Source organism: Musca autumnalis, unplaced genomic scaffold, assembly GCF_047663935.1.
Source record: "Musca autumnalis isolate F117 unplaced genomic scaffold, ASM4766393v1 scaffold_2, whole genome shotgun sequence".
In the NCBI taxonomy this organism is placed as follows: domain Eukaryota; kingdom Metazoa; phylum Arthropoda; class Insecta; order Diptera; family Muscidae; genus Musca; species Musca autumnalis.
Window position 1 is genome coordinate 72,022,779 of NW_027411755.1, and position 13,766 is coordinate 72,036,544.

A 13,766-nucleotide genomic window follows, 5' to 3' on the forward strand; every position below is an offset into this window, starting at 1 on the left:
TTTTCTGGAATATTCTTCACTCTTTCTGGAATTTTCTGCTTTCATTTCGTCCATCATAAGTCTTGAAGTTTCTTCATTCTTTCTAGACATCTCTTCAAACATCTTACAGTTGTCAGATTTCATTTCCGCCATAAGCCTGGAAGTTTCTTCATTTTTCTTATTCATTTCCAGCATCATCATAGCCAGCATTGATTTCAAATCGTCACCCCTGGCAGCTACCGACGAAACTTCCTCAACGCTGGATTCGCCCTTTGCCGGTAACTCGACTTCCTCCTTACCGTCGAACTCATATTCATCGATGTTCATTCCACGGCGCTCGAACTCTTCCAACAAGCGTTTTTGTAGTTCGGCCTTGTTGCCAGTAGAACACAACTCCAACTTACTTAGCTCCTTCTTCAAGTCTTCCACTCGTAGATCCTTAAACTTCATTGTAGGATGATCGTAATCTCACTTCCTGACACCAATTGTTACGGAATTAGATTTAACTAATCTCCGTGTAGACGTTGTTTTATTCCCCGATACGATTTGTACCAAATAAAACAGGGTTCGTTTTAGATTACGTTTCTACAATGCTTTATTTACTTTATTACACTTATTCGGAACTGACTGTTATAGCTAAGTACACAGCTTTACTTTACTTCTTTACTAGTCGATGTTTACACTTCGGTATAAAATTCACAACTGATCACTGTTTGGCCGGAATCTCATATTTATACCCAAAATCTCCTTGGTCTAGAATTATCTAGAAATCTGGCAACATCTCGAATCTGTGCAACGAACACACAGACGCGCATTCGCAATAAGCGAACAACCACATTCACATACATACATGGGTGAAATACGAGTGACGTAATTACAACAACAAATTTAAGAAATAAGGAAGTAACAAACTAACAATAATTACATGATTGTTGCAAAACAAAACAAACACACATTAGGTGTGTCTTTTTACGTGATAATTTGTAATAATTATTACGAAATGTTACTAAATGCTGTCTTTTTACACAAAAGTTCAGTAAAAGAGAGCGAAGTGAGAGAACAATTTTGACAGTTGTTTGCTGAGAAATTGCTAAAAGTTGCTGAAAGAATTTTTCCCAGCAACATTTAGCAAGTTCGATCAGCTGTTTTTTAATCATCTGCTAATGGTCAGCTGCACAATGTTTACCTTATTTTTGTGGAAAAATACTATAAATATTACGATTCAGCTATTTTTATTCATTATTTTTTTAATATATTAATATTTTATTTATTTATTTTACTCAAAATTGAAAAACTTTTTCATTGCTTTGGAATTAGCTTTTCTTTCATGCATTGGCGCCAATGTTTTTGTTTTGGTTATCAACTGTTATCTTGCTAAAGTTTACTAAATGCTGTCTTTTTACTTTTTTCTCTATTTTCGTATCAAAGAGTAAAATCTCTTTTACTCTCTGAAAAAAAGTTACTGAATAATTATTACTGAAAAAGTAAAAAGACACAACTATTAATAAAAGGTAACATCCAGAATAATGAAGAGAGTTCTACATGGTAGTTGTTGTTGCTTAAATAAAGTAACTGCGTAATAAAACTTTACGTTACAATTCAAATTTTTAAATTAACGGAAATTAAACTAAACTAACTTAAACCTATCAGTTACATTCGTAACATATGCGTCAGCCATCTTGTTGTTTTTCAAAAAACCTTGGCTTCACTTATACTTTTTCATGTGGTTGTTGTACCGCAACGCTCTGCGCATCGTATGTGCCGTGCGCTTTACGCTCAATTTCATGTAAACGAATAAAGGCCAGGCACTACCTAATACAAATGCGATTGTAGATATCTTTATTCTTTTGCAGAAATTGAGGCTTTGGTAAGCAAGAATTTCTCATTCTGTTCTCACCTTAAACCAGGGACTGACTTCTGTGCAAATACAGTATAGTGAGGGCGCCCACTGAGTTGTTTTTGCATTTGCTTCTCTCTCACTTACAGTGTAAGTGAATGACAACAAAAAATAAACATCATGTGGTTGTTGTTTTCTTCACTCATACATACACACATACTAAAACATTGATGGAAATTCTTGGGCGACGCTGCCCTAAACAAATCCAACCAAGGCCTATACAAGGTCGGTCAATAAGCCCACCTGATTATTATGTTTGTTGTCAAAACATTATTGTGATTTAAAATACTAAGAAACTCGAATCACACTAATAGCTTTGTTCCTTTACTTTTTTAATGGTAAGAGTGGTAAAAGAGAAAAGTGTCAAAATTGCTCTCTCATGAACATTTTTACCAGAAAAGTAAAGGAACGGAAAAATGGTAGATTTGGCAGCAATGTCAAAAAGAAACATAAAAAAATCAATTTTCGTCTTTTATTTCACGGTTTTTAATTTAGTTTTTTCAGCGTTCGACTTTTTCTTCTGTTTTTCGCCCATTTTCTTTTTACTTGTGAAATAATAGTCAAACAAAAGTCGAAAAATCAGTTCTGCCATTTTTACCTGCAGAAATTTTGCTGGTAGCCTGTGGTAGAAGAGAAAGCCATTTTCGCTCTCTCTCCACTCTCACTCTCTTAAAAATTGCTTCCAGTTTAAGGAACGCTTTGCAGGTTAAAAATGGTAACAAATGGTAAAAATGGTAACCTCAGGTAAGTAAAGGAACACCGCTAATGTAAAATCTATTATAGGTGTGTTCGTTTGCCCAACAATTTGTACAAATTCTTAAGGTGTGAACAGAATGAAATACGCCGCTTTTTTAACGCTCAGCTTCATGTCAAAGATTAAATGTCAAGTACTACCTAATTCAAATGCTGCCTTATTAATTGAATTAGGTAGTACTTTGCCTTTAGACTTTTACATGAAATTGATCGTGATGAAGCGGTGTGTTTCATTGTGTTTCTACCTTTACAAGTTCAGTAAAGACCTAGGTACATAAGCAGCTCGGCTTTCTTGCTTAATTCATTTCTGGTAAAAGACCAAAGACCAAGTTCGACCTAATTGAAATGTGGTTCTAACATTTCTTTATTTCTTTACCAGAAATGAATTAAGCAAGAAAGCCGAGCGGCTTATGTACACAGGCCTTAAAGGTGAGAACACAATGAGAAATTCATGCTTATCCAAGCCCCAATTTGTGTGAAAGAATAAAGAAATGCAGAATCGCATTTGAATTAGGTAGTGCTTGGCCTTAATTCTTTTACATACAATTGAGAGTGAAGCAAGCAACAAAAGTTAAGGCCTCGACATATAAGAAGCATGGCATTCTTGCTTAAGTCATATCAGGTAAATGACTGAAGACCACGTTCGACCTAATTCAAATGTAATTCGTACAAATTTTGAGTAAACGAACACACATAATACGATGTATAGATAATTTTCCAAATAAAGTTGTAAAGTTCTATATTGTCGTATATTTTTAATTCAATTTACAACAACTTGTTTTGAAAACTCATGTTCGATCAGCTGTGCATATGCATCTACGTTGATCATTGTAATATTTTTGAAATCAACAAAAAATAAGTGTAAACACCGGGGTGTATTTCAGGATTTCGTGAAATCCAGTGGATTTTGGAGCGGAAGTGTAAACTTGGCATAATATTACAGCCCAGTTAAGTCAGCTGTTACCTTCTGCGGCCCATACATTTACTGCCAAACTGCTGCTGCCGCTGAACCGTTTGTGTACGTGTGAGATTGAGTAGTGTGTGGCATTCTGTCAATCCACATTTAATAATTGATATATTTTCCTCCAAAACGCTGTTTTTAGTTGAAGTTTTCAAAAATTGTTAATTTCCCCACAAACAATATTTATTATTTTCAAAAAATGTTTTTTTTTTTTTTTTTTTTGATTACTTCGAAAATAAACAAAATTCATCGGATTGAAACCCTTCATTTCCATAATCAAAATAGTTTTGATTTCTATCGTGCAAACAATATTGGTATTTTTCGAACTGTCACTTGCATGTGTAAATGGGGGGTAACCCCCCTAAGTGCTTTGAAAGTAACCCCCCGTTTTCACATGCAAGTGACAGTTCGAAAAACACCAATACACTCACACATATTCACTGCCACACCAACTAACAACCTCACTGCCGACAAAATTTCATTAGCTCTGTTCCTTTACGTTCAAGAATCTTCAAGTTTTACAACTTTTTACTCGAAAAGCGTTCCTTTACTTCAGACACAATACAATTCATATGGGAGCAGTTTTAAACTTTTACTACTTTTGCCGGTTTTACCATTTTCAGAAGTAAAGGAACAGACCAATTGTCAGTAATCAATATGTGTGTTCGTTTACTCAAAATTTGCACAAATTGTTACTGGGTGTTGTTCGTTTACTCTACAGTACAATGCAAAAGACCTTAGCCGATTACAAGAAGTTACTGAACTTGTACAAATTTGTACAAATTTTTGAGTAAACGAACACACCTAATGTAATACTATGTTTACATTTACTCTAAAGCCACACGCTGAAACTTTCATACGAAACTTTCCCATTATTTTGGCATTCTTATGTCGAGTTCCCCAATACAGTAATTTCATAAAATCACTTTTGTATGGAACTCGATCTATAAACGCCAAAATAATGGGAAAGTTTCGTATGAAAGTTTCAGCGTGTAGCTTTAGAGTTACGAAATCCACTCGATTTCAACTGTCAATTCCATTGCTCAAACGTCAAATGAAATCCAGTCGATTTCAGATGAGTTTTCATTTGACGTATACACAAAGCAATTGACAGATGAAATCGAGTGGATTTCGTAAATGTAAACATATGCTCTGTTCCTTTACGTGCCTGAGGTTACCATTTCTTACCATTTTTAACCTGTAAAGTGTTCCCTTACTTTTAATAGCATACAATTTTGGTCTGTTCCAGTACTGCAAGAATCTACTAATTTTTACTATTTTTTCCGATAACATAAAGGAAAAAATGTTATCGTAGTAAAAAATAGTAGCTTCTTGCAGGTTCTGGAACAGAGCATTTATATGATAGCAGTTTACCACTTTTACCATTTTCTGCCACTGTTGCCATTTTTAAAAGTAAAGGAACAGACCAATAGTCTAAGTGCTTTGAAAGTAATGCTTGTGCCAAGTTTACACTTGCGCTCTAAAATCCACTGGATTTCACGAAATCCTGAAATACATCCCGGTGTTTACACATATTTTTTTGTTGATTTCAAACATATCACAATGATCAAGGTAGATGCATATGCGCAGGTGATCGAACATGAATTTTCAAAACAAGTTGTTGTAAATTGAATTAGTCATCAAAAATATACGACAATATAGAACTTTACAACTTTATTTCGAAAATTGTCATAAAATTATCTATATATCGTATTAATTGTGTATAGTAATAACAAATGAAAAAGTAAAAAGTGATTTAATCGTTGAGACATCATAATAATAAATTTTGATAGATAAAAGTTGTGTTCAGAACTTGCAGCAGTTTTCCAGTTTAGTGCTAAAAATGCGTTCCCGTACTCCGAAGTTTAGCAAGACTTTCACTTCTCTTTAAACAAAAACAGCACCGAATAACACCCTATTCTCCTGTTTTTGCCATACAATTTTGCATAGTAGAAACTAGCAACATGTTCATCTAAATACGATAGCTGATTCGTTGATTTGCTGCAGTTTTTTGCAATTTCCGTAATTTTTTCGTTCCATTACTTTTTAAGAAATTTGTATGGGGAATCAATTTTTGACAATTCGATTTTTTTCTAACATTACCATTAAAAAAGTACAATAACACACTGAAAAATAGCATTGTGACAAAGAAATTTAATATTTTTTCACATTGTTTACAAAATTTTGATACTAAAATTTTTTGTTGCATAAATTGACCATATACCTTGTTTATTGTGATACGTGAAAAGTGTTGCAACTTTTGGTACTTTTTCAGGCAATAACAGGGTTGTATATCATGTGTACTGCGATTTCGATGTTGATTTCGCTGAAATCACGAAATGAGATGATTTCATTTTTGTATGCGAAATCATGATAATTTTTGCTTGATTCCGCGCGAAATCACGAAACGCCTTCGAAATCACGAAAAGACGCCGAATGTAAACCAAACATTGGTTTACATTTACGAAATCCACTCGATTTCAACTGTCAAATCCATAGGTTAAACGTCAAATGAAATCCAGATGAGATTTCATTTGACGTTTGAGCTATGGAATTGACAGTTGAAATCGAGTGGATTTCGTAAATGTAAACTTAGCATAACATCAAATTTTTTCCGAACGTTTACACAATGTGTCAGTTCGAAAAAATTGAAGTTTCGACTATAATAGCTTCGTTCCCGTACTTTTTAATGGCAAAACTCGTAAAAGAGAGAACTGCAAAAAATTTGTTGTCACACACAAGTTTTTTGAAATAGTTCGGGAACGGAAAAATGGAAAATACGTCAAAAAACTGGAACAAATGTCAAAGTCGGCGTACCAGCCAATCAGACGCCGGCAACCATGTTACTATTTTTTTACTCGCCCAAATTTGTCGTGTAAAAAGTTTTTAAAGAGAGCGTCATTCAGCGCCATTTTTGTTTAAAGAGAAGTGAACATTTTACAACTTTTTGTGTACGGGAACGCTTTTTCGAGTAAAATGTGTGAAAGTCGTAAAAATTGTAAAAACTTTTTAGTTCTGGAACACAGCTAATATGTATACACAACTGCCTGCAAGTTACTTGCATGTGTAATCAGGGGTAAATACGAAGTCAATTGTCATTCAAATAACATACATATTTTTTTCTGTTATTTTATAAATATTTGCAAAGACGATTTCCATTTTTCATTCCCATATTATGATAAATACAAAGTGAGTTTAGTGATGCCGAAAACAAAATCTTGTTATTTAATGTTTTTTATATTATATGCTGTTTATATTAGAGCTTTTTGCAGGGTTAACCTTCTTTATGAGGATTTGTTTGAAATATAAGCAATGGAATTGACATTTAAAACCCAGTCGGTTTGTTAAATCCGGTTATATATAAACGGGGTATTACAGAGAATTGCCAAGGGTAAATCGTTCACAAGAAAGTGGTCAACTGGATTTAAGTAATTCCTCGCCAGAACGTAGTGCGTTCAATAAACAATTTACTGATAAATCGACGAACACACAATATATATATTCCACGTACAATATGCCAGATTATCTAATCAATCCTAAATTCCTGACAAAAGAAAGTAAAGACAATTTCTTAATTCAAACTCAAGAACGTCAGAATATTTACAATGGTAAGTGGTTTAGTATACATATGGTCTGTTCCAGAACTGCAAGAATCCACTAATTTTTACTATTTTTTCCGATAACATAAAGGAAAAAATGCTATCGTAGTAAAAAATAGTAGCTTCTTGCAGGTTCTGGAACAGATCAATACATGTTTGTTTATACAGCGTGTGTAATGCGTTCCTTTTTGTCCCAATTTTAGATTTACGAAAAATCTCTTCACTACTAACTTTGGTGACTGTCATCTTTTGGTTAATTTCATTTTACTTTGATTCAGAATTATATTCCAATTCTGGCATTATATTAAGACGCCATTGGTATTTTTGTATTCGACAAACGAGGAAATACCCAAAACTAAATTCGAATATTTGATGGAATTTTTAACGAAATTATGGTCGCTGTTTTTAAATCCTTAAGATTTTAAATCGTTAATTTTCTATATATTATGAACATTTTGTGTAAGTCTCTGTTTTAATTCCTTATCTTTGATTCCTTTCTGAAGTAAAATTATTTTCTACCCACACCTCTCTTGTAAGCATCGCGTTGCTACCTATTGTTGTAACAGTTCGACAAGAACTGAAGAAGTAAAATTAGAAAATGGAAAAGAAACGGTTGATTCATGGTACAATAAAGTAGAGGTAGGCCTGGATCTGGATTCTAGTTCTATGAAAATTTGAAATGAAAAATATTTCCTTTATAATATTTTTCATTTGACATTTATTTCCTTTATAGAGCGGGGTACACCCGATCAGTTTTGACTGTCGATTTTTAGGAAATATCGACAACTGTCCAACCGTCCAGGAACCACAAAATATTTTGTTGTTGCCTGATAACTGAATATTGTTGATAGAAAAGTGTTTCAAAAATAGCAAAAGTTGTACCCAAACTTTTGGCAATGAAAAAATGTAATACTATGTTTACATTTAAGAAATCCACTCGATTTCAACTGTCAATTCCATTGCTCAAACGTCAAATGAAATCCAATTGATTTCAGATGAGTTTTCATTTGACGTATACACAAAGGAATTGACAGATGAAATCGAGTGGATTTCGTAAATGTAAACATAGTATACTTTTCTAATTTTTTACTTGACAAGTTTTCCTGATATAAAATCGTGATTGCTGGCATCCGATTTGCAGATACATTTCAGCTAGAATTTTTACAACAATTGTAAATTTTACATTCCCGTACTTTTGGAACAAATTCCAATTAATATGAATATTTGAATCGTTCTTTCGCAAGTATTACTATTAAAAAATTAACAATTTATTTTGCCACGCGAATGAAAATCTTTTGAACTTGTTTTTAATTTTAAGATTTAGCGTTGCAGCAGAAGTTTTTTGTTGGACCAATTCACCGATTCATCTACCTTTATTATTGCATAATGTCAACAACAATAAAAAAAATGTCAACCCTGCTTTTGACAGAATAGGCCTACCCATGGTGGAATAAGAAGGTGTTACATCAAGTTATGCAAAACGTCAAATTTGTTCACAATAGCTGTGTTCCTTTTCTTACCTGAGGTTACCATTTTTACCATTTGTTACCAATTTTTAACCTGCAAGCGTTCCTTACTAGGCGTTTCCACCAGACAGTTTGTCTTCAAATACAACTCTGATTTACTAACACATACATACATTTGTCGTTTGTCTCCCAGCTGTTCATCATTTTTTCACAGACAGTACAGACTCTTAAGGCCTGCGTACATAAGCTGCTCTGCCTGATTGCCTTGCTTTCCTGCTTCAATTTTGACATAATAAAAATAAAAGAATAAAGAAGGCCGAGGAAATTTCGAACTGGGGTGCCCTTTTCTTTTTTATTCCTTTATCAGAAGCAAGCAAGGTAAGCAGGCAAGGCAGCTAATACCCCGGTTACACTATTGAAGGTTAACCCACTGGGTTTAATAGATCCAGTGGGTTAATCTTTGCTGGTTACACATAGCTTTTCGAGGATATAAACTATCAGCTGATGTTTGTTTATGTATACATACAAAATAACTAATAGAGTCGTGTTTTACACTTTTACAATTTCTCGTATGACAATTTCTTATATTGGTATATTTTACACACAGGGATACATTTTTGTATCATGGTATCAAGCGTACTTTTTGTTTTAAAGAGCGTCTAAAGTAAAAAAATAAATAATTTTATGATTTTCAAATAACTTTAGATTTATTAACTCCATAAAATCTCATGCGACCAATCGTAAACGTGTAAAACACGACTAACTCTGTTGCAAAAACAGTTGCAACTTTTGGTACTTTTTGAGTAGAGTTGGATTTTTTTGCACAAATACCGAATACAACACTGTATTTTTGGTGGATTTGTGCCGGATTTAAAATAAACCCAGTCGTGAGTGGATTTAATTTTTGTATGACAAATCTGGTCAGATTTGACCAGATTAAGCAATAAATCCTCATGAAGTGGGTTAACCCGGCAAAAAGCTGTAGTGTAACCGTGCTATTATGTACGCAGGCCTTTATGTTACACGCTAAAACTTTCATACGAAACTTTCCCATTATTTTGGCGTTCATAGATCGAGTTCCATACAAAAGTAATTTTATGAAATTACTGTAATGGGAAACTCGACCTAAGAACGCCAAAATAATGGGACAGTTTGACAATCAATACATGTACTCAACTGTCCTGGCATGTGTAAACGCATGGTTAACCCCGAAACATGGCAAAACTGGAAGCAATTTTTAAGAGAGTGAGAGTGGAGAGAGAGCGGAAATGGCTTTCTCTTCTACCACAGGCTGCCAGCAAAATTTCTGCAGGTAAAAAATGACAGAACTGATTTTTCGACGAATGGACGAAAAACAGAAGAAAAAGTCGAACGCTGACAAACCTAAATTAAAAACTGTGAAATAAAAGACGAAAATTGATTTTTTATGTTTTTTGGTATTGCTGCCAGACCTACCATTTTTCCATTCTTTACTTTTCTGGTAAAAATGTTCATGAGAGAGCAATTTTGAGCAATTTTGACACTTTTCTCTTTTACCACCCTCACCATTAAAAAAGTAAAGGAACAAAGCTAATATTAGGTGTGTCTTTTTAAGTGATATTTTGTAATAATTATTACTAATGTTGCAGATGTTGACAGTTGTGTAAGAAAAAGTTGCTGAAAAAATGTTTCAGCAACATTTACGCTTTGTTCCTTTACTTTTTTAATGGTAAGGGTGGTAAAAGAGAAAAGTGTCAAAAGTGCTCAAAATTGCTCTCTCATGAACATTTTTACCAGAAAAGTAAAGGAACGGAAAAATTGTAGATCTGGCAGCAATGGTAGAAATGGTAACCTCAGGTAAGTATAGGAACACAGCTTTAGTAAGTAAAAAGACACTCCTATTGTATTACTGTGAATTGCTTGTTCCCATTTTGTATGTGATTTTATTCACAATAATGCATTTTGACAACTGGAATGAAGATCAGCTGTTTTTGCCGTAGATAAAGATAATAGGTAGCTTCCTACCCGTTGACGTAGGTGTTCAAATTACGGGCACTACACCACTTTGCGTATACGTCAAATGAAAACTCATCTGAAATCAGTTGGATTTCATTTGACGTTTAAGCAATGAATTTGACATTTGAAATCGAGTGGATTTCGTTAATATAAACGTAGCATTAGTCCATATTTACATTATAGCACGGTTACACTACAGCTTTTTGCCGGGTTAACCCACTTCATGAGGATTTATTGCTTAATCTGGTCAAATCTGACCAGATTTGCCATACAAAAATTAAATCCACTCACGACTGGGTTTATTTTAAATCCGGCACAAATCCACCAAAAATACAGTGTTGTATTCGGTATTTGTGCAAAAAAATCCAACTCTACTCAAAAAGTACCAAAAGTTGCAACTGTTTTTGCAACAGAGTTAGTCGTGTTTTACACGTTTACGATTGGTCGCATGAGATTTTATGGAGTTAATAAATCTAAAGTTATTTGAAAATCATAAAATTATTTATTTTTTTTACTTTAGACACTTTTTTAAACAAAAAGTACGCTTGATACCATGATACAAAAATGTATCCCTGTGTGTAAAATATACCAATATGAGAAATTGTCATACGAGAAATTGTAAAAGTGTAAAACACGACTTTATTAGTTATTTTGTATGTATACGTAAACAAACATCAGCTGACAGTTTATATCCTCGAAAAGCTAAGTGTAACCAGCAAAGATTAACCCACTGGATCTATTAAACCCAGTGGGTTAACCTTCAATAGTGTAACCGGGGTATTAGTCCATTATCCTTGCGGAAATTGTCAGTTTGTCGGTGAGAGAGGGTGTTGAGAGGCAAAGGTTTACCATATGCCTAACCCATGGCATAATCATACAGGTACCCGCAGCAGCCCAGATGATGCACTGCGAGTCGCAAAAAAGTTGTTGTAATTGAAAAACAAAACTAAAAACAAACATTTTAAAGAAAAATATTGGATTTTTATGGATTTTTGTAATATTGCCCAACAAAAATTTGTTGAAAAAATTATGTAAATCGCTTTATTTTTGGAAAACATTGACGTTTCACAGTACTGAACTGGTTTTTGTTGTAGTTGTTGGCTGATGCATCCACCTGTAAATTGTGCCATGGCCTCACCTCTTTCCCCATCAAACTGACAATTGCCGCAAGGAAAATTGCCTAATGTAAATATGGACTTATATACAAAGTGACAACACATTTGTAAAATAACATATCGTGTAAAGTACCCATAATACGGGATATATCAATAACTATACGTAGAAATTACGGGCATTATAGTACGTTTATATATAACCGGATTTAAGAAACCCACTGGGTTTCATATGTCAATTTCCTTTGCGTATACGTCATTAAGAAGGTTAACCCTGCAAAAGGCTATAATATAAACATGTACTTACATACATATCGATGCATTATACCCCGGTTACACTTAAGTCCCGGTCCACACTAGAGTGATTTCATTGAAAAAATTGCATAAAATTATGTGTCTCTAGATCGACTTCCATAGTAGAGTAAAATCATAAAATTGCTGCAGTGATTTCGATTTAAGAACGCCTAATTTCATGAAATTGTTTAATGAAATTCACGCTAGTGTGGACCGGGACTAACCGGATTAACCTAGTGGGTTTGGATTTCAAATGTAAACTCCATAGCGCAAACGTCAAATAAATCCTCTCAAAGTGGGTTAACCCGGCAAAAAACTGTAGTGTAACCGTACTATTACTTCCTCAAAAAAATGCGATTTTGACTTTTTATATCAAACGATTTTGGGTGCCACCGTGGTGCAATGCTATGCCTTATACGCTAAAGGTCTGTGGTTCGATTCGCAGGCCAGGCAACATCAAATTTTCAACGGTGGCAAAATACCCCTCAGTAATGTAGGCGACATTTCCTGAGTATTTAAGCCATGAAAAACTTATATACAAGTGGTGTCTTAAAACAAGCCGTTCGGACTCGGCAATAAAAAGAGCCAATATGAATCGGGGTGAACTCATTGATATGAGAGAAGTCTCCCTCGTCCTTTCAGGGTGTTTGTGGAACAATTATTATTATATCAAACGATTGCTATTTTTGTGTTTTATTACTGCAACCACTTATTATCTCAATATGTTGCGCGGTTCTCTAAATATTTATTAAATATATTCTCGTATCTCATTCACTTTGTAATTGTGCCATGTAACTGCCTCAAACTCGTATCTTAATAACTGAGCAATAATGTCTGACTGTCAATCAATGCCCGTGCGAAACGGCGGAAGCTAGTATCTTGAAATTATGGGTGAGGGTTAAGTCCTCGACACGTAAGAAGCATGGCATTCTTGCTGAAGTCACATCTGGTAAATGATTAAGACCAAGTTCGACCTAATAAAAAGATTTCTGAATGACTTTTGAATAAGGTCAAACTTGGTCTTTTATCAGATATGACTTCAGCAAGAATGTCATGCTTCTTATGTGTCGAGGCCTTTAGTCTTGGGGCGTAGGTGGTCGCTTTGGCTGGGTTTTTGAAAATTCGTAGTAGAAGGGTTAGGGGGAAAAGTACTAAAATGCACAAAAGTTGTAGCTTTCGTATTACGCGAACGAGTAGAAATAGAATTCTGAGCGGAGAATTGGGATAGGGACGGAGTGCAAAATAGTTGTATTATGTCATGTTCACACGAGAGTTTCAATTACGTTGTTCGCCTGTTGAACGACGTACACGAATTCACCCGTTTCCACGACAACATTCGTAATTAACAGAAACTTAAAGAAAGATTCCTTCATTTTTGTTTCCTTGTTTTCACTAAAATTTGAACCGAAAACACATAAAATATACATTAAATGAATAGGAAAAGGAACAGACTTTCCTTCAAGTGTATCTTCTATATTTAACTACACACATTTCATTCATTTTTTCCATAAATTCTGAATAGTTTTGTATTTTCAATATATTTTTATATGTTTCTATTTTCAAAATTAAAGAGAGAGGGACATGTCAAAACAATATTTGTGTATACAGACTTTTAGTTATTTGTTTCCTTTTTGTTTCTGATTTTTTACGCGATTTTGAACTAATGGACAAGAAATGTGTGTGGAATTAAGAAGGAAACACAACCATCTT